General features: G+C 48.1%; 1 pseudogene; it reads right to left on the bottom strand.

Annotated features, from left to right (window-relative positions):
* LOC144108637 (uncharacterized) overlaps nucleotides 1-23,090 on the bottom strand; it is a 199,260-nt pseudogene that overhangs the window by 161,241 nt on the left and 14,929 nt on the right.

Genomic DNA, 23,090 nt, shown 5'->3' with positions numbered 1-23,090 from the left:
GGCTATTCAGCAGACAAGGGAATGAAAAGAGGTGCTCGTCATGGCCCACATGGCAGAAGCAAACAGTCACCGAAACTAAGGAGGATAGGGGATGTCTTTCTTTTTATTTTATAGTTTTAATCAACGGGAGATTAATAAAATCAGAAGAAAAAACAGCCACATGCCGCCGGTTGGATCCGAACCAATGACTTCCGAATTTCGCGTCGGACGCTTGCCAACTTAGCTACGGCGACAGCTGTTTTAACGGCGAAGGCTGTTTTCCACAGGGTTACTTCTCCCACACAGGCTCATCAGGATGTGAAGTGCTTTTCTATGCAAAATTCTCATTGCAACTGCTGTTTAAACTTTATAGAAGGCCAGTACACTTTTGTTGGAAGGCAACCTAATTCTACGGCTAACGAATGATGTTATTGTGGATTGGTCTAAGAGATATAGCATTGTTCGACCTCCAAAGCGCTCTATTACAACCGTCAAGGTGTGCAGGATTTAACTCTGTAATAAAAAATCTTCCCAAAAACGGTGGTTCGGGTTCGCCAGTATATAAGACACAAAGCTTGGCTCACTGGAACCGAAGGCGTAGTATATGCCCAGCAGAAGCAGGAGCAGCAGGCAGCAGATCATTAACGCGATGAATAATTTTCGGTTGGTGTCTTCGTCTTGTGCATCCCTGAGAGAGAAGTGAACAGAGAACTTTTTAATCCACAGTCACAGAAGACGTCCCTATTCATGGACGCAGTAATGGCTATTCAGTAATAAAAATACCCGATTTGCTCAGCCTTTGGAGAGCACCAGTGTTCTTACTGTGCATCGGGTTAAGCACCTACTCGCGTTTCTCCCGGCCATCCCCACCATTCCAAGTATGGCTTCGCCATTGCTGGTTTTCAAAGCGAGCACCGTGGGATTGTCATTCAGCCGCACCAGCATCTTGGGAGGAGCGCTTCCTGCTGTTCCTTTCTCGCACTCAACTGCGCCTGGCCTAACACGCAGATACCCGCGCGCCCTTACCTACCCCTAGGTTCTAGGTCTTGAGGCATCGCGCATGCAGGGTGGCAAGTTTTGCTGGCTCAGAGTCCCCGATGTCCCTCGACACATCTGCAGTTACTTAGCCCCACCTGCCGCTTCTCCTCTTGCCTTGCTTCACTAAAGCCTTCTCGACAGCTACCGAGCTTGGAGTGTTAGCCTGCAACATGCGTCGAAACCACAACGAGTGATAGCCATCGGTTTTATGTTATTTTGGCCGGATTCTGCAGCGATACACAGGGTGGGTCACGTAACACGGACCAAGCTTTCGATAAGCACTGAACACTTCTTAGGAAGTTAGGCGACCTGGGTATTTGACATATGTATTGCGATGTTTAGAGACACGAGGACAAACGCGTCATTTGGTTACTTAATGCCAACGAATTTATAAACTTGCAATAAAATGCTGTGTGTATACAGAGCTGACACCACGTGCGTGTTTCTATTCGAGCTAATGTTTTTCCCGTGCGATATGAACATATATGAATGCGAAAGTAGTCGAACAGGAGGCAATTTCTCCGCGCCACTTTTCTCAGTCATTAGCAGCACGGCAGCTTAGGCGTTTATGATTTGTGTCAGTCGCTATTTTTTGCTATTATCAACTAGATGACCAGATGAGTGCTGTTCCTGGAGTTTGTAGGGCAGAATTACATTTGTAGGGGGCCACACGCGAAGCGCGAGATCGTGGTTTTCGGCGGGGTCTAAAGAAAGGATGATTTTAGTGCCTGCTCCAAAGCTCGCCTTTGCTTTCTTATCTTCTGGGAAAGTCAAAATCAACAAAATGTGCACAGTGATTGCCAATCGGCGCTAAGACGACACGGAGAGAAGTTCTGGAGAGCTTCGCACACCTTTAGTGTCGAGAAGTGTTTTGGTTTCCGCAAAGACGGTTTTAAAGAGACAAAACGCCTTTAAGGAAATAAAACAGAACTTAACTCCAAAAATTCGAAGAAAGTGAATGGCACGAACGCACCGAAATGTTTGTCACATCTGAAGGGAGCATTTATCACTGGCAAGAACAGCTAATTTTAGAGCTTTTTTGAGGCTAGACCAAGATTTATTCATTTTGACGAACAGCCATGCCAAGGAGTATGTTTGCGGAGCAGGTACGACCTTCCAAACAACACTTATGACACTAACACAAGAAAAGATTCGAATGAGGAACGAAATTTCAGTGTAATATTACACAGGCAGCAGTATGCAGAGCTTGTACGTAGAACTGCGAAGTTTGAAGTGCGTCATGGAATAAAAACTGCCACGTTGTGCGTATACAGGGTTTGTCCTGCCTGTCTAAGAGGATTCTGGTGTGGGCTAGATGGTTCATAGTCTACGACACAGATTGACACAGCACAACGGAACGAGGACGAGAAGAAACACGAAACACAGGACGGGCGCTGACCGCCAACTCTTTATTGCGTCATAAAAAACCAGCACAATTTTTACCATTCACCTAGGCCACATGATACACTGTCAGCCAGTGGACATTGCGAGGGAATGCCTCACACGCTGGCGATCAAAGCACTCATGACGCGTGCAAGCCCTAACATGCAATAGTATTACTAAAATAATGATAAACGAACCACAGATAAATTAGAATCGCGCTTGTACCCCTGCCATTAACATCGGCGGTGCCAGGGGCAGTAACTAGTAGAAGAAACGCGACCATGACAGGTGAAATGCCGATGAAAAGGGGGCGTACAGTCAGAGTATCGACAAAAAAAGAATGAAAACTTGCTAGGCATAGTCACAGTCAAAAGAGCTACAACTGGGGATAGTTAGAAATGCATCCTTGAAGGTATTGGTGAACCGCTTTGTCCTGTGTGTTCGTCCCTTTCCGTATTTTGATAGCGCTCACCAATACCTTCAAGGAGGCACAGTCAGGCGGCTGAAAGCGAAAACGAAAAAAGAAGGCACTGACGCCAGCAAATAACACGGCAAAAAGTTAAAATCATATAAAAAGGGAACAAATAAAAAGAACATAAAACGAACCACCACCGGCCAAACATTCAAGACGTTAAAAACACCATTAAAAGCATTTAAAAGGCAAAGGAGAAACGATCCGCTTAAGGCCAGCAAACAGCACGACAAAATAACTAAGAGCAAATAAAGGCAATGAGGTGAGGTGCGAGGAAAAATCGTTTGCCAGGATGCCTAGATGTGGTTAAAACGCAAGAATCGCACCCGTTCTGAGAAGGGCCTTTCTTTCTCCAGTAGACAGACACAAGGGCTGCTGGTGCACGCGTGCCCAGCCTTTTCAATCAAAAATCCTTCAACGACTTCCCTCTCTATTTTACTGCTTGCTGTTTCCAGAAACTTAGTGGCGGATAACAGGCCGACATTCGTGGCGGGGTTGATTTCAATGAAATGCCATGTTGCTCTCAGACTTGCTTTTTTTTTACATTTAGGAGGTGTTCACGTGCTCTGTCATTGAAACAGCGTCCGGTCTGGCCGGTGTATACTTTACCGCACGTGAGGAGAATCTGATAAACCACTCCTGAGCGACATTCGGTGTACTGATTCGAATGCTTTAGCGTGTAGGTCGCCTGTTTCCTCGGGTTCACCATCGGACATATCTTAGCCAACTTACGTGGAGCAGAAAAAACAACGTTAACATCCTACCTGGCTTCAACCTTTTTGACCTCTTCCTCTCTCTCTGGGCCCAAGTGGCCGCGTGCTTTTACGTTTGGAAGCGGATGAATGATGATGAAGGCGACGATAAGCAAAGCAGTATCCAATAGGCTTGGAGTAAACATGCGGGGCGGTAGGCCACGGCCAGCGAAGCTGATCTGCTCGTGCCGCCGCGGGTTCGAATTCCGTGTTTTTTTTTTTCTCGAAGGCTGGTCACTGGCAGACGTCTGCCGCCGAGCTTTCGCAAGCATAAGCGTTCTAATGCTAACGCAGTAAAACTCCCGCAATGTTGGCCATATTTGAAAGAAACAAAGTAGCTTATGATTTCCAAATTTGAGTAGCGTTTTATCCACAGTCCGAAATTCGCGCCCCATTACGTGATAGGCGAAACCCATGAGAAATTGGCCAGTAGTCGCCCCTTTTTCGTTATTCACAGGTATCAAGCAATAAATAATGCCGAGTTTTTTGCCACCGTACACGGGTCAGGCTGACTAAACATAGACATGTCAGCTGAAAGAAAACGCCTTGAAATTTATTCATATAAAAACTTTAAAATACTGCAATTACCCTCCACCCCCCCGGCAGGACAAAGTGAGACTGCACAGCATGTAATGAGGCGCCCTTCCGAAATTGAGATATTACGCTTTTCTGTGTTCAATACCGGTGAATTGGGTCAGTGAGCACCAACACAATTTTTGTGATCCTACCCGCATGAACGACACTGCATCCAGGTAGAAAACAGAACACTCTTGTTCTATGCCAGGCACTTCTACAGGCAGGCATAGCGTGTAGCCTGACAACACGGTTTATTTTGTTCGAGTTTCGTGGCTGATTCGCAACCTTTTTTCTCCTTAGTGTGATGGCTGTTTGCCTTTCACCTACTCCTTGTCAAATGGGCGTCAGATTTGTATCGAATCGCAGCGCGCACACTATCTTTTGGCCGTGAGCTCAGGTTCGACCGAACGGAGTTTGTTCCACTCTCACTGTGCTGTAAAAAGTCGTCCTTTGTTTGCCAAAAACAGCAGAGTGCTTATATTTTGAATATTGACTGCGAAGTTTCTGTTCCTCACGGTCATTTATATTCTTTATTCTTATGCGGTGGACGTCTTAAGGCAGACCAAAATGCCTGGTCGCATCGGCTCACATTTGAGCTTTCAGAGCGTGCGTTTCGTCAGCGTTATGCGGTATAATTTAAATCGCAACCCAGTGGCTGTGACGGTACCCGGAGTTGTTACATAAACGAATAAAATATTAACAGGTGGCATGTGTAGCTAGTTACATTTTCTCCTATTCTAAACCACTTCCAGTATGCGCGCAATATCCCAGCAGTCGGCGAACAAAGCTTGTGGCTAACCCAGTAATTGTTAGTGTTTACGTATTGATTGTACTAAAGGAATAGCCTAAGATTACCAGTCTTGCCTGCATTTCTCTTTATACCCTTCGCGTGGCTCTCATTGCTGCTTCACATCAAAATTTCGCATTGCAGGGTTGATGTTGCTTCACACTATTGATTTTTCAGCGCCATCTAATTGAAACCGTTTTTAGCAGGCTCAAAAATCTTGGCATGGTGCAATCAAACCCTCTATCGTGCCCTGGTTCATACCCTCCGCTATGCAGATGAGGCACTATGTAGCACAGAGTGAGGACTGTTTCAAACAATGTTTAGAAAGCTTCAATTCGAAAGAAAGCTTGCTTTATATTAGCATACACAGTACGTCAATATACTTACCGGGGCGTTGCTGCCGGGAGGAAATTAGGGAGGATACTTAAGACTATGTACGTGCTTTGAATGCGAAAGCACTGGGTTTTTATTTGTTTACAGGTGTGTTTTATTTATTTTTAGTTTTTTCACAGTTCTAATAGCACACCTCATTAGCATACAGTCGTATGACAATGCTCATACTAGGTAATAATAATAATAATAATAATAATATTAATAATTGGTTTTGGGGGAAAGGAAATGGCGCAGTATCTGTCTCATATATCGTTGGACACCTGAACCGCGCCGTAAGGGAAAGGACAAGGGAGGGAGTGAAAGAAGAAGGGAAGAAGGAGGTGCCGTAGTGGAGGGCTCCGGAATAATTTCGACCACCTGGAGATCTTTAACGTGCACTGACATCGCACAGCACACGGGCGCCTTAGCGTTTTTCCTCCATAAAAACGCAGCCGCCGCGGTCGGGTTCGAACCCGGGTAAGGAACGCGCTTTTGAGGCCTCTGGGTTGCGTGCTCGCCTCGCAACCTGAAAGTGCCGGAATTGATTCCCCGCACCAGCGACGGGTTTCGTTGCCGACGAGGCATATAATGACCGAGAAGCAAGAAGATCATGCAGCCAAGCTGTGGCATCCCGGCACATGGTTGCGGAAGCACAGTAACTCTAAAAGCCTAACAAACCTTACGCTACAAACTGAACCCTTAGAAACATAAATTAACATTATTAAAAGCTCATAATTGTGACATTAGCGCAGAGAAAAGAATATCGTGGCCTGGTTTTCGTCTTTGTGCGCGTGATTACATGCTGCAATTTGTTCAGCGAAATAAAAGCGATACCTACAACACCATTCCTGCGTAAGTACCCGGCTCCCAAAGGCAAATGGAGCACTCGATCGCCTTCTGCTGCCCAATCTGTATGCCTGGGACTGGCTAGCAGGTCGAGAGACTTTTGTCGCGACTTAACATGTCTTCGCTTTCTGCAGAACAGTTGTCTCGCGACTATTGCTGTACGGCACGCGTAGCCGATGTCCACGCCAATGCACTAATAACTGCTGGCCGCAAAGCGCACGCGTCTGACCACACGTGTCATCTTACCACTGCGACCAGCGAGCTAGCTGGCCGCTGTCACCTTTCTTGAACCCGCAGTTTCTTATCGCGGAAGCGGCGAATCAATTTGTCCAATAAAATTTATGTCGGTGACGTAGTCTGGCAAAACATTTCAAGAAGTTTTGTTTAAGGCTGCCACCACCTCGCGCATTCATTCGCTTCCGCATATCAATTGTAGAAGAGAAATGGTGTTTCATTCAGACTGCTAGCCGGCACACGCTACGAGAACTAGTTTCGCACTGAAACAATGAAGCCTATCACGTCGCCGTACAGAGCCATTCGTTTCAGTGCGTCTGAAACGCGCATATGAACATTCCGCTCCTCGTTTGACCCATAAAAGCCGAATTGACGAAAAAAGGTTTGTTAATCATTAGCTGAACGAACAACAAGACTTCACATGGAAGAGTGTTTAAGTACTGCTCGCGTATATCATGAAAATTTCCAGGAGAAAAATTGCAACCGCCCTTTCCTAAGGAAGAATATAATTTCAAAGCAATGAGGAACAACCGACTTTTCTTACGAGTTGCCACCAGTGACAGTTACGATTATCCTGCGCCCTTCTCCGTATTCATTGCCAGTGAAGCATAAAAAGAAAACAAATAAAAATGGTGAGACAAAATAGAAGTTTCATTGCGGATACTCACTTGTACTGAAGCCGGCTGTTTGGAAAATAAGAAATGCTATCAGATGTCGCAGACAGGTATGCTTCCTTTTTAGCACGCGGTACGCTCAACATTTCTATCCTCAAGACGTAATGCTATCTTTCCAAAAATAGTACCAGCTCTGCAGCCAGAAAGATGATACTTTATTTCGCAGCATTGAAACGGTAGCGTCCAATGCATTTGTGTGAGTCAAGATAGTTTTCTTGAAAAAACGTACGCAAAAGCTCGCCCATGCTTCTCAGGCAACTCAGGGACAGAGCTCTTGAAATTAATATAATGAAGGAGCGCAGGGCTAAAAGAAGAAGTAAGAACGTTTCTAAAAAGAACGTTTCTAGAAGTAAGAACGTTTCTAAAAAGAACAGGCCAACTTTTCCTAATTAGGCTCATGCTGCTTTGTCTGCACGAACGAAAAAGCATTGTGGTTTACGAAGCAAGGGCAAATAAAAATGAAGGACACGTTAATACACAAAAGTATGCGTCTTAATGCGTCGCGAAATTAGCGTCAGTGTGTTGATGCGACGCGAAATGTGTCCAGGTCGACTTAGTGTTCGTCAAACATTTGTCACTGTGTAGTTTTAGGGATTACTTTAGTGACCTGCATCTCTCTGAAAGAACTGAGCCGAGGGCGACTGTCGAAGCGCGCATTCTGCTCATTGGTATGTCACGCTGAAAAGTTATATACCCGGTTACAACCCAAGAACCAAGCCCTCCAACCAATGCAGTCAGCCGATTCTCCGATTCTTGTGAAGTCGTGGTTAACTCTTTCGGGCCTGCTACTGTGACACAGCAGGGGGTGGCAGATAAAAAGTGAGTAACCACGGCTTAATCGGATTGACAGTGGCATCATGAGAATAGGCTGAGGACATTCGATAGAGAGAATTCTATAGGTATAGAAAAAAGCTGTGGAGAAATCAGCCACAACGGGTAAGAACCCGAACTTTCTAGAATGCTAGGAGCGCGTAGACCGAGTTCTCGCGCTAGAAATACGAGCTGAAAATCCTCTTAAGTGCACCTTTGAAGGGGTGGTAATGTGCTTACATGCATGTTTTACGCGTTCCATCAAACATATTTGTTGCTTTCGCGCTCAGAGTGTCTCAAGCCTGACAATGTACTAACTAGCCCGCGCATAATTACTTTGGAGCCATTCTTGCTCCTTTGTTACATATGCCTCTACAGCAATACATTGCAAACATTTTGCTTGTCGCAGTAGTGTTCAATCGAACACGGCATCTGCACTGTGGCGGCTTTGTAAATTTAAGCATTTATATTATTATGTGTTCCCTGTTACCCTTCATCGAAACCTGAAAGCAATTTGAGGCATAATATCACACCAACAGGAACCCACAATCGGGGCCCAGACGAGCTAGTGTACTACACAGGCACGCCTGCTAAAATTAGTTTCGTTAGATGAAAAGCACAAGACACACTTAACGCATTCATGGCTGCTAACTTGCGGCTGCGAGCCACTTTCCCGTTACACGCATTTTCCTCTCGGCAGGTTTCTTCTCGGAACCGGTGGTTACTGTTGCAGAGCATGTCATAGGAACATCTTGGAAATCTTGTCGTTGCCTAAAAAAATTACATCAATGACGTATCCTACCGCCTCACCACAGAGCAAGAAAAGAGTTTTTGAGAGCTCTAAAATAACCCCGCAAGCATACGCGCTCTTAAACGGCCACGTGGCAAATCCAACTCGGTTACTCAAAAAGAACGCACAGGAAAGTAATGCTTGCGCATGTACTTACATTGCTCGAACGTACTTGCTGTTTTAAAAACGACAGATATAATTGTTACTGAAAGTGGCGTCCTATATTTTCGCAAGATACACAACGCCAGCACGAGAGAGTGATGAAATAAAAGGTGGATTTTTTTTTTACTTATGTGCTACTACTGATCCGGATAGCACAGCGCTTCATACTGATAACATGCTACGAGAATGTCTCCGCTCCAATAAAGTTAAACTGTTGTATAATAAATTTAATGACGCTGGGGAGCACTTTGCATCACCAGTCACGTGTCGCAAACTCTCGTCATGATAAACATCCACAACCCTACTGAGCTGAGATAAACTTAGTCACACAGTCCGTAAATAAATGCGCCCTCTACAATAATACGAAGGGTGAACACATGACCTCTAGGCGTAAAATGACGTATCTGCGTCAGTAAATAAGGACTCTTTCTAAAATCTCAAGCGAAAAGAAAAGCGCAAAATACCAATATGCCTATAATATGGCATCTCCTGGTGAGAGCAAAAGGTAAAGTCGGAAGAACCTTCACTGGACACCTATATTCTTCCTTAAGGGCGCGACACAACAGTGCTAATGGCTCTCTCTTCAGCGGTCTGTGGTCCTCTGCGTGTCAGTTAGCAGACAGGAACACTGTTCTTTCTTCCCCCACCCCACAATAATCCACCTGTCCTTAAGACTACTATGGGACAGCATGAGATTCCTCTCGCACAAGAACTACTTGTCTGTCGCCTATTATCTGCATAAACGCCAATATATGCGTATAGTTGGTCACTCTCGAATTCAAATCATAGATCGCGAAGAGTCCTTATACACTCCTGGCTCAGCGCAATGGTGCAGCACTTACACAGGTGTGGCGCGTCACTGCCTCGCCGCGTGGGTGTTTCAAACAGTGCCACCAGTGGCGCTTGTGAGACCCAGGTTGCTCGGGAAGAGCAACCTGTCACGACCAATCATTAAGTTAAGCGCCACCTCCCACGGCGAGTACATTCCTCACAAACCGGTGCCCAAAACTACCACCTGCCACAGTAAGCAGGCTCTCATGACGTCGCAAGGTCACGTGACATGTTTTCTCGATACACCGACGACGCCGGGGTTACCGCTTAACGGGGCGCTTAATGCTATTGGGATATTATTCACGCGGGCATGCGTCGGATAATCCCCGTACAACTCGGAAAGGACCGATGGCTTGTTACGAGGATTGGATGCCGGAGAACACATTTTCAAGTTCTGTGCGCTTCCAGATGTCCCTACGTTATAATCTCGAATAATACGCGAAACGCTGCGAGCTTATCAGCATTACACGCTCAGGGTGACACCAAGGCATCTGAATAATGCGAGATTTGCTATAACAAGAATTCCTGGGGCTAACCTTGCATGCTCACTCTTCCACCTTTTTTTCACTCTATTTTTCCTTCCTTGATATGTATACTCGTTAACATACTGAATCCGCGACTGTGCAGTAAACAACAATATAAGCCTTTATGAGCAATTATTTGTGATGCTCTTTTTTTAGGAGCTGGTGCTACTTTTATCTCGCGGCAAATTCTGGAGCTGGTACTGGGAAGTGGAACTCGAACTTAATGTCACTTGAGCAGTGCACACGGTAAGCTCGCATTCGCTGGAGAATTCTCATCGCTACCCTTAAGGGAGGTCAACGAACTCACACCACGTTGTCCTACCGGGAGGAGTGTACACGCCCAACAGCAGCGTCCCAAAAGGAAAAAAATGTTACGTTATATATAATCGCCGAGTGCAAGTGTAAGAATGAGTTGCACTGCAAAAAAAACTTGTAGGACATTCGAGTACTGCTCATAGGTAGTGGCTGCTGGACATACCGAAGCCTTTGCACTCATCTTTCTCTTTGAGCTGGGTGGGGCTTGTCCCTTAATTGCTTTCACGACTTCAGGTGCAGCCGTTTTTAGGCAATTTTATGCCTTTTTTCTATGAATAGAACCAATAGCTTTTTCTGGGAAGTGTAAAGAAATATAGCCACCGGGTCGAAGAGTACCTTTGAATTATAATTACGCATTGTTCGTTGACAATTTATCAGAATTTTTTTTACTTTAAAGCAGACCACTGCATATATTTCTGGTTACATTACATGGAGGAAGACCTTTCCTTGTATTCGCACCAATATACTCTCCATCTGCCTTAATCAACACTAAAGTTATTAGTAGCGCTTCAATGCAGAAATCTAAGCAGCGTATGAGGACTTCCAACCATTGTGAGCCCGACAGAAGACTGCTATTTTTATTTAATTTCCGGATGTGTTAAGCAATTGCTGCCCAGTAATTTTATTCGCATTTCAAGCCTTCCCCTTCCCCCTCCCACATACACACACACACACACAAAGCCCCACACATAACTTCAGCAAAGGCAATACTTCGTCAAGAGCCGGGACCAGCCAACGGGGAAAAGCGGTCAAGTGGACTTAAGTCAACAGACGCTTTATGGTGATAGGCTGTCCTATCACTCGTCGAACATTTTCATTATTATATTCCTTAATGACATCTTTCGTTCTAGAAGACCCGATCGGACAGATCGGACAGTAGCAGATTTTCTTCAGGGTCTCCTCATCCCACGAAAACCACTAAATATGTGCAAGATAAAACTCAGCACTGGATGTGAAAGGGCGCACAGTCTGATTGGCTTCGCGATACTCAAGTCAGATGTGCTAAATTCGAACACATGCGTTTCAGGAGTATGCTTACCTTCAATAAATGAGGTACCTTCGAAATCTGAAAACAGAGGACACAAGCGGTTTGAGCCGGCCTGGTCGAACACATTCTAACCCAGCTGAATACCAACTTAATTCAATTGGTTGAGGTTTGAACTGGAACAAATTAGACAGCTAAGTGGATCGAAATGAACTCTATAGCACACAACCCTCCAATCTTGTTTGTCGAGATGGAGTATTCAACTGATTTGGCGGGTTCCAAATGGCTATTCCAATTGATTCGTAATATACCAATTGATTTGATGTCTCCCAGTTGGATAATCCAGTTGGAAGAGGTGACACCAATTGGAATGCTAGAAACCATTTGGTATTTCCAAAACTAGTTGGATATATCGAAGAGATTCTTACGATTCCCATTGGCCATTCTAATTGGTTTACACGTGAGATTCTATGTTGCACTCTAATAAAAAAAAAATTCAGCGCAAACTTGGCTTTCTAATTCGGAAATTCCAAATTGTGCATTTTCCAGAGATTGGAAGATCCAAATGCAATTGCAAGTGGGTCAATGGGAAGGTCCACTTCGGTGTTCCAATTGCTTCCTTATACGCAAGGAATTTTCGCAATTGGAAAGTCGTGCTGGAAGTGAATGATTTCCTCCATTGGGACCTGCATATTGCTGCCTGTTAACACATAACTGCGAAGTTAGGTTTTTGTAAAAACGATATTAGCAGCCTTATCTGCTTAAACGATTTCACCATTTCCTCCATCACCGCGGGCGTGATTAAACAAAATGTCTTCGCTCAACGAACCAGTGCTACTGGCTCTAGCAGAAGTGTACCGTGAATGTAGCAGATAAGTGTGACCTGCGAATATTTACTGAGTACGTGTTTCTTTTGCGTGCTCCGGGCTTCTTTATTTGGCTTCAGTTTTCTAAAAGCATAGTTCTCGCAATTTCTACTAGCTTATAAAAATTTTGGCACAACTCAGAGCGTGTCCCTGCTGTCCTGAGAGGAAATACATTTGGAACGAATTGAGTTTTAGACGCCATTAGAACCTATTGATCTAAGCCAAATTTGTTTTAATGATATTCAAAAATTCATTCTTGGCAGTTGTAATTCCCAATGTTTTTTTTTTTTTTTTACTCGCATTCACTTCCCGGAAAGCGCCCCAGAATGTTACGCTAAAGCTTCAAGGATGTAATGTACGAGGTTTTCCCAGAATTTCGTCATTAATAATAGTGCCTGAATGACGCCTCGGCTGTCATCTTCGTGAGTAGCGGAATATACTCGCGCCTATAATCAATTAAGACATTATCGGACTTTTGTTCCCCTAGTGTGCTGAATGTCCTTGCATCTACATTTGTAGGGCCTTATTGTCTGGATCGTACAATTCGTTAAGAGAAGAGAAAACTTCGTCATGGTCAATGAAATTGCTGCACTTGAACCACTAACAGAGCGCACTCGATTCGACTGGTACCGTCACAGACAATATTAGACACGGCGTATACTAATGCTTTTGAGCTTATTCAATACTGTGTGCGTCGTTTTTGCGCCGTGTCTTGCAAGCCAAGTGTTCGCGAATGTCATCTACACTTCCGCATAGTCGGACTTTGCATGATGAAAGTTGCTTTTGACGTCACAGGGGCGCGAGCGTACACTATAGAGAGAGGACAAGCAGCGATGTCGGTTTCGGTTGTCGAGGAGTCGTACTGAGAGCACCCTCTTTTCTCCCAACCCCACGTTTTGGTTCACGACGGAAAGCAGCACAGGACGTTGCCGACACCCGAAATGCGCGCCCTGTGCATTATGGGCATAATATCGGGCACTGTGAATCGGTATTTAAAGGATCTTTTTGTTTTATCAATGGTCACTCAATTGGAAAGTGATAAGCGTTATTGTTACGAGCACGTAGTACAGCGCTGCTCAGCTTCCCGCAGCAAATATTGCTTGTATTGGCACTCATAATCAGTGTGCAACGCGCTATGTTTTAGAAAACCAGCCTATGGGATTTCGTTTCTGTGGTCATCGACTGCAGGCGCACCGAACTGACGTCCAGTAGGGGCACAATGCGCCGTGCATGCATGCCTGGATGAAGAACCGCATTATGGAAGTTACTCGCCTGTCGTACCACTGTGCAAGGCCTATGTGACAATCCAATGGTGCAGGCATGGCCACGGGACACCCCACAATTTGTTTCTCTCTGGGCGACCACACTGAGCTGGCTTATTGAGCGCTACGGTAGGAGGCATCTGTGGTATTGTATTCTGTAGTTATGTTTGTATAAACTAGGTGGCGCTAGGCATGCGCCCTATCTGGTCAGCTGACTCGCACATCTGTATATATATTCATCATTGAACTGGAATAAAGGGGAGTTGGTCGAAGGATGTACGTGGCGGGTGCTTGACGTGGTGGTGCTCTGGCTGCTCCGGGCAGTCGGACCGGGCAGTTCCCCAACGGTACGGGATACAGCAGTTGGCGACGAGTGGTGAAGTAACCGAACGCGGAAGCAATGAGCCTGCATCAACCGCCCGAGTTCCTGCCGACGCCCGGGAAGCCCGCCATTCCTTGGACGCAGTGGCACCGCCTTTTCAAGAACTATCTCCTGGCGTCCGGGAGCGACGCTCACCCACCTGCGCGCCGTAAAGCTTTGCTGCTACACTGTTTGGGTGTGGAAGGCCAACGCTTGTACTACGCGTTGCCGGAGGAGAAATCGTCGACGCCGCCTACAGAAGGAAAGGAAGGAAGCGGTACGAGCGACGAGTACGATGCAGCGGTGGCTACGTTGGACGCTTACTTCACTTCTAAAACGAACGTCGTCGTGGAGCGGCATCGGTTCGGACAACGCACCCAACTGCCCGGGGAGACTGCAACAGCGTTCGTCACGGCGTTGCGTGAGCTGGCATTAAGTTGCGACTTCGGTAAGCAGGCTGACGATTTTATTCGTGACCAACTTGTAGCGAAAACGTGCAACCCTGTTCTTCGGGAACGCTTACTGCTTGAAGGCACTTCGCTCACTCTTGAACGCGCACTGGCTATTGCAAACAGTATCGAAGAAGCCACGAAATACTCACTTGAGCTGCAGTCATCGGCTGCGAGCGTTCAAAAGGTCGAAAAACATCGGATGCCATGCCGCTCAGAAACGCAGTTACCGCGTTCGCAGCAGCCGAAGTCCTGTTTCCGTTGCGGGTCTTCAGGGCATCTTGCAGATTCCAAGACATGCAAGGCGCGGGGTAAAACTTGCAGCAAATGTGGCAAACGAGGACATTTTCAGCGTGTCTGTAGAAGCGGCATGCCTGACGAAAGGGCCCTTGCTGTCCGAGAAGTCGACACCTGCAGTGCATCCGGCGATCTCAACGTGTTGCTTCTCAACCGGCAGTGCAAAGGAGGGATACACACAGAAGTCTTCGTAAAAGATGTTCCTATACGTTTCCTCGTAGACACGGGTTCTGCTGTCTCCATTCTGTCGAACGCCACGTATTCAAGGTTGAAACGCTTCCCTTTGCAGCCAACATCAGCGTCACTCTACGATTTCTCTCGCCGCAGAATAATCATCGAGGGGTGTTTCACGGCGCCAGTCATCTTCCAGGATCGGCAGGCCGACATTCTCTTCTACGTCGTCAAGGACGGTACTGACATTCTCGGCATCGACGCTGTCGAAACGCTGCGTCTGCAAATCAACGGTACGTCATTGCAATGCACCCATATTACGCAAGCGCCAGAAGGCCTTGACCGTGAACTGTTTTGCCAGTTTCCGCACTTGTTTGATGGCAAGTTAGGGCTTGCAACAAATTTTGTCCATAAGGTCAAGATAAGAGAAGGAATCACGCCTGTTGTTGCTAAGTTGCGGCGTTTGCCATTTTCAATGCGAGACCGAGTACGCGAAGAGCTGCAGCGCCTTGAGCAGGAAGATGTCATAGAAAAGATTGACACGTCTGAATGGGTGTCTCCAATCGTAGTAGTAGCAAAGAAAAACGGCAAGATAAGAATTTGTGTCGATCTGCGCGAACCAAACAAAGCGATTGTCGTTGACAAATTTCCACTGCCGCACACGGAAGAAATATTGCACAAACTTCATGGCGCAAATTACTTTTCAAAGATTGATTTAGCAGCTGCATATCACCAAGTTCTGCTAAGCCCTGAAAGCAGGGAACTGACTACCTTCATAACCGATAGTGGACTGTACAGATTCAAGCGCGTCTGTTTCGGTCTTGCATCAGCACCGTCTGCGTTTCAGAAAATGATGGCCACTATTTTGCAGAACTGCAAAAACACTTTGTGCTACATAGATGATGTCATTGTGTACGGAAGCACACGTGAAGAGCACTTCAAGAATTTGAAACAAGTTTTGCACTTGATTGCAAAGGCTGGATTGAAGTTGAATGACAAATGCATTTTTAATGTGCAAGAAGTCGACTTCCTTGGTCACAGGATCAGTCACAAGGGAATACGCCCTTTACAAAGTAACATTGACGCCATCAAGGCTGTGCCAGCCCCAACAAATGTCGGTACTCTGCGCTCATTCTTGGGCATGGTAGGCTACTACGCCAAATTTATACCTGACTATGCGGTGGTTGTCGAGCCTCTTCGAGAGTTGCTACGTAAGAATGCCACATTCACATGGAACCCTGCAAGACAAGCTTGTTTCGAGCAACTGAAATGTTCCCTGGCCACAAGATGTTTACAGCTATTTGATCCTGCGGGTGACATTATTGTCACTACGGATGCATCATCCATTGGCTTGGGAGCAGTGTTGCAACAGACAAGGAATGATGAACTGGTGACGATTGCTTTTGCTTCTCGCAGGCTTACTTCACAGGAACAGAAGTATTCTGTAGGGGAATTGGAAGCCCTTGCTTGCTTGTGGGCATGCGAATATTGGAGAGTGTACCTTTGGGGTCGTTCATTCATATTACGCACCGATCACCAGGCTCTGGTCACACTCCTTAGTACAAAGGGAGTAGGTCGCCGACCGTTCCGGATTGCGAGTCAGCTGACCAGATAGGGCGCATGCCTAGCGCCACCTAGTTTATACAAACATAACTACAGAATACAATACCACATTATTCCCCCTCAAAAGAGTTAGCAACTAACACTGGAAAAACACAATAAACACTCAATGTCTTTCATGGTCTTTAAACCACACTGGTGGTCTTCTTTGTCTGATGCCCCTTCCAGGTCGTGTGGAGGAAGAGGAAGAAGAGACTGTTTGTGTTGTCTCAACATGCATTACTCATGAAGAGTTTGTCATTGAAACGATGCAGGACCCGTTGCTGCAGCAGGTTATAAAGTGGGTGACATCGGCATGGCCCGCAGTGAAGATGTTGCCTGCCGAAGCAGTTCCGTTCTACCGGGTGCAAACTGAGCTCTCAGTCGTTGGAGACCTCCTGCTTCGTGGTGACAAATTTGTAGTACCTTCGTCCCTCGTAGCACGGCTTCTTGACGCAGCCCACGAGTCTCATCCGGGAATAACGAGGACAAAGCAGCGACTACGTGAGCAATACTGGTGGCCTGCTATGTGCAAGCAAGTAGAACAATTCATTGCATCCTGCGCGGTATGCCAATCTGTTGACAAGTCTGCAAAACCCGTGACACCACCTCTGCAGCCAGTTGCATTCCCATCTGCACCATGGCAGAAGCTAGGCATCGATATTGTGGGCCCTTTTTCCGAAGTGCCGGCAGATTGCCGTTTTGCCATTACAGCCATCGATTACTACAGCAAGTGGCCTGAGGTTTGTTTCTCAGCAAGGGTGACAACTGCAACAGTCATCTCCTTTCTGCGAAGCATCTTCAGCAGGGAAGGATATCCAGACGAGATTGTGAGTGATCATGGTGCTCAGTTTACAGCCTTGGAGTTTGACAGTTTCCTCAAAGAACGTGGCATCGCTCATACGTATTCGGCAGTCTATCATCCGCAAGCTAACGGGCAGGTAGAGAGGTTTAATCGAGTACTCAAAGAGTACGTTCAAGTCTGCGCACAAGAACATCGGCCTTTGAAGGAAGCTATCACCGAATACCTGGGAGTCTACCGTTTCACACCGCATGCGACCACAGGAGTGAAGCCTTCCGTCCTTCTTCACGGCCGTCATCCCAGAACAAAACTTGATCTTGTAGGAGCGCCAGGTAAAGAGTTTTTTCAAGATCCGCAGGCAGCGATGAAGTCCATCCACAGCAGAGTAGCACAAAGGCAACAAGCAAGTAAGACTTACACTGACCGTCGACGAGCTGCAAAGTACTCTCCATTAACAACAGGTCAACCGGTGAGAGTCAAGTTGCCTGGTCACGTGCCTAAGGGCGCTCTGAGCTACTCGAGTCCATTCACCATTGTGGACCAATGTGGTCAAGATACCTACAAGCTCAATGATGGCCGCACATGGAATCGGAGTCGGCTGGTACCTTGCCCCCAACCAGTTCCACCACCTACAGTTCCGAAAAGTTGTTCGCCTGAATCAGCAAAACCACTTGGCGAACCACAGCAGGGGAACCACGACCCACCCCAGCAGCCATCTGTTCAGACGCCAGTTGAAAGGGACGTTCCAGGACTGAGGCATTCGACGAGACAAAGAAGACCACCAGTGTGGTTTAAAGACTATGAAAGACATTGAGTGTTTATTGTGTTTTTCCAGTGTTAGTTGCTAACTCTTTTGAGGGGGAATAATGTGGTATTGTATTCTGTAGTTATGTTTGTATAAACTAGGTGGCGCTAGGCATGCGCCCTATCTGGTCAGCTGACTCGCACATCTGTATATATATTCATCATTGAACTGGAATAAAGGGGAGTTGGTCGAAGGATGTACGTGGCGGGTGCTTGACGTGGTGGTGCTCTGGCTGCTCCGGGCAGTCGGACCGGGCAGTTCCCCAACGGTACGGGATACAACAGCATCACGGGAGGGGAGTGCGATTAAAATTTGTTTCAGAGTGCCATTTAATGCATACATCCATGACATTGACATAGACACTGGTACTTCAGTCTAACCTGAGGCGGCCACGTTTAGGTCCGACTGCCAAGCTAGCACTCGAGTCTGCTGAAACTCGGGCGCACACCAGAGGCCTTTGTATGGTCTTAATTAACCCGGAGTCGGCCAACTACGTCAGTCTCGAAGCCTACGCTTAGCTTCAACGTGAACAATATTGCAGCGGGTAGACGACGACGACGACATTGAGCGCGTGAACGAGTAGACGAGGAAGAAGACGAGAACTCACCTCTGGCTGTGTTCTGAGTGCCGCCCGTAGCTGTCCATTCGTTTTTGTAAATAACTGTAAATATATTTTTCCCGCAACATATTTGGGGGATGTGCGACTTTCCTCTACGCCTACCGAAGACGGAGCTCCGCAGCGGCCGCCAGCTGACTTCGCTCACCATGACCCAAGACGCCTCCCAGCAAACATCACAATCGGAAATGCCATCGCTCGTTCTTTCTTCCCCTCGTGACCCTGGGACATTTTCTGGCACCGACAACGTTGACGTGGACGACTGGATCAACATGTATGAACGCGTGAGTACGTACAACCGCTGGGATCCGACTCTTATGCTCGCGAATGTCATCTTCTATCTGAAAGACACCGCCCGCGTCTGGTACGAGACTCACGAAGATGATTTGACCAGCTGGGACGTCTGCAAGCAGAAACTGCGCGAGCTGTTTGGACGGCCGCTCAGCCGAACACTCGCCGCTAAGAGGGAGCTAGCGTCCAGAGCTCAAACGTCTACGGAATCCTATGTTTCCTGCATTCAGGACGTGTTGGCCCTCTGCCACAAAGTTGACAATAGCATTCCCGAATCTGACAAAGTGGGTCACGTGTTGAAGGGGATCGCCGACGACGCCTTCAACCTGCTCGTCTGCAAGAACTGCACTACAGTCGACGGCATTATTAAGGAATGTCGCCGCTTCGAGGAAGCTAAAAGCAGACGTATTAGTCAGCCGTACACACGCCTCCCCAACACGGCTGCGACTTCCTCATGTGAAGACCTGCTGCACCGGCAAACTCCTGCGCCTCCAGAAAATGTGACCCGCATCATTCGACGCGAACTCGAAGCTATGTACCCTGCCTCCCTGCCTCTACGTGATGGCGACAACCACTTGTCCACCATCTCGATGGTACAAGCCGTCGTCCGTCAAGAGCTTGCAAACCTTGGTCTCCAGCCCGTCAGCCCTGTGCGTCCTTCATCACCACCCGACATCACTGCGATTGCTCCAGAACGACCTTCCTACTTCGCTCCACGTCGCCGTAACCCTAACGACTGGCGGACACCCGACGGCAGACCCATTTGTTTCCTCTGCCACCGCACTGGCCACATCTCCCGTCACTGTCGCAATTATTGGTCTCGTCGTAGCACATACAGTCATCTAAGCTCTCACCGCAACTAGGACCAGCCCTGCCACTTCACGCCCCCTCCAGCCCAGCAGAGTGCTACCGTTGACGGCCAGATTTCCCGCTCCAGCCGCTCCCCGTCCCCCCTGCGTCGGCAGTCTCGTTCGCCCCTACGCCGTCGCTCCTCTCCTGGCCCCTACGGACGCTCGCAAGCGGAAAACTAGACGCTGCAGTGTCTGGAGGTGATGCTGCAGTACAGTCCCAGTCCCAAAATCCTCGCTTAGCCCTTCGCGCACACCAATATTTGCTCGCTATTCATGTCGATGGAGTCCCTGTGAGAGCCCTGATCGACACGGGCGCGCACGTGTCCGTCATGAGTTCCACCCTACGACGCCGCCTCAGAAAGGTACTGACCCCTGCACCCACAGCCGTTCTCCGCGTTGCCGACGGCGGAACGCCTCCTGTGGTTGGATTTACGCACAGCCCGTGTGACCATATCCGGCCGCCATACATCCGTTCTATTCTCTGTTCTGGACCAGTGCCCTCATGACGTCATTCTTGGCCTCGACTTCCTGTGTGAGCATTCAGCCCTCAACTGCGCCACCAGTGTTGTCCAGCTTGACCTTCCTCATTCTGCTGAGTCGCCGTCCCCAGTTGTACCTCGTCTTTGTGCTGTCGACTTTGTCCGTCTACCGCCTCAAGCCGCAACTTACATTTCTTTCTCATCTGTTCCCCCTGTCCCTGATGGCCCCTACGTAGTAACTCCGGACCTTGACGTTGCCCTCACGCGAAGTATTGCGCTTGCGCACACTGTATTTACAATGTCGGCAAACCGTGCGTACCTTCCGGTTCTGAACTTTGGCTCGTCTATCCAACCGCTCCCGCAAGGCATCTCACTCGCCACGCTGTGCCCTGCTGCCGAATGTGTCATATCAGTGGTGGACAGCTGCTTACCTTCCACTCATCAATGTCTGTTGCCTGCGGCAACATCACCAGAGAAACCAACGGATGACTACGCCGACATGATCTGTTCTGACCTACCAGCGATGCAAGCTCACGATCTTAGGTGCCTCTTATCATCTTTTCGCGACATCTTCGACTTTGATGCCCGTGTTTTGACTCGTACCTCTGTGCTGACGCATCGGATAAACACCGGTGATGCCGCTCCTCTCCACAGACGTCCGTACCGCGTGTCCAGCGCTGAACGCACCGTCATAAATCAAGAGGTCGATAAGATGCTCGTAAAAGACATCATCGAGCCCTCGTCAAGCCCTTGGGCTTCTCCAGTTGTCCTGGTAAAAAAGAAGGACGGCAGCTGGCGCTTCTGCGTTGATTACCGGCACCTAAACCGCATCACAAAAAAAGACGTATAACCTCTCCCGAGGATCGATGATGCATTAGATTGCCTCCACGGCGCCAAATATTTCTCTTCAATTGATCTTCGATCGGGGTACTGGCAAATTGCCGTAGATGAAAAGGACCGTGAAAAGACCGCCTTCGTGACGCCTGATGGCTTATACCAATTTAAAATCATGCCATTCGGACTCTGTAACGCGCCGGCTACCTTTGAACGAATGATGGACTCCCTTCTTCGCGGCTTTAAGTGGTCTACCTGCCTCTGCTACCTAGACGATGTTGCGGTTTTCTCGCCTACTTTTGCCACGCACCTCGAACGCCTCTCCAGTATTTTGACAGTGTTTCGTAACGCCGGACTCCAGCTGAACTCATCGAAATGCAAATTCGGTCGCCGCCAACTCACTATTCTCGGACACCTGGTTGATGCTTCTGGTGTACGCCCAGATCCAGTCAAAATTCAAGCCGTGAAGGAGTCTCCTCCTCCAAGGTCGTCGAAAGATGTGCGCAGCTTTGTCGGCTTGCGCTCATATTTTCGACGTTTTATCAAAGATTTCGCCGGCATCGCTCGCCCCATCACCAACCTTCTTAAGAACGACACCCCCTTTATCTGGGGCCCTGCTCAAGAAAACTCATTTTCCTCCCTCGTTCATTTGCTAACCTCTCCGCCCATCTTAGCCCATTTTGACCCGTCGTCTCCCACAGAGATTCGCACCGATGCCTCCGGATATGGGATCGGTGCCGTGCTAGCCCAACGTCAACAGGACCAAGATCGCGTCATCGCTTATGCCAGCCGCCTACTTTCCGCCGCAGAGCAAAATTACTCCATTACTGAGCGCGAGTGTCTCGCCCTTGTCTGGGCTGTCGCTAAATTCCGCCCGTACCTGTTCGGCCGCTCATTCACTGTCGTCACTGATCACCACGCTCTCTGTTGGCTGTCTTCACTAAAAGATCCCACCGGTCGCCTTGGTCGCTGGGCTTTGCGCCTTCAAGAGTATTCATACTCTGTCGTGTACAAGTCCGGTCGTCACCACCAGGATGCTGACTGTTTATCCCGATACCCTGTGGAGCCACCTGACCTCGAAGACGCTGAGACCCTACCCTGCCTCTTAGCTATCACTGCTCTCACCGATATCGCCAACGAACAGCGCAACGACTCATCTTTACAACATATCTTTGATGGCCTCCGCTCTGCAAACCGATCTCCGTCTCTGCAACTTTATGTGCTCCAAAATGGCATTTTGTATCGCCGCAACCTACGCTCCGACGGTCCTCCGCTGCTCCTCGTCATACCCCAACATCTACGTTCTTCTGTCCTTGAGGAATTGCACGATCTGCCGACAGCCGGCCACCTTGGCGTGTCCCGCATGTACGCTCGAGTGCGGCACCGCTTCTTTTGGCCTGGTCTGTATCGTTCCGTCAAGCGTTACGTTGCCGCTTGCGACCTGTGTCAACGCCGGAAAAGGCCCTCCACTTTGCCTGCCGGTCTTCTACAACCCATCGACGTACCTCCGGAACCTTTTCACCGTGTTGGCCTCGACCTTCTTGGCCCTTTTCCCACGTCCCTCTCCGGTAACAAGTGGATCGCTGTCGCAACTGATTATACGACTCGGTACGCCATCACGCGTGCTTTGCCCACCAGCTGCGCTACCGATGTCGCCGATTTTCTTCTCCAAGACGTAATTCTTCACCATGGCGCCCTCGTCAACTGCTCACCGACCGCGGTCGTTATTTTCTGTCCAGAGTGATTGATGACATTCTTCGTTCGTGCGCCAGGCAGCACCAGCTCGCGACAGCTTACCATCCACAAACCAACGGGCTTACGGAACGGTTCAACCGCACGCTCACCGATATGTTAGCAATGTACGTCTCACCAGACCA

Source organism: Amblyomma americanum, chromosome 10, assembly GCF_052857255.1.
Source record: "Amblyomma americanum isolate KBUSLIRL-KWMA chromosome 10, ASM5285725v1, whole genome shotgun sequence".
NCBI lineage: Eukaryota > Metazoa > Arthropoda > Arachnida > Ixodida > Ixodidae > Amblyomma > Amblyomma americanum.
This window is presented reverse-complemented; position numbering and strand designations above follow the sequence as displayed.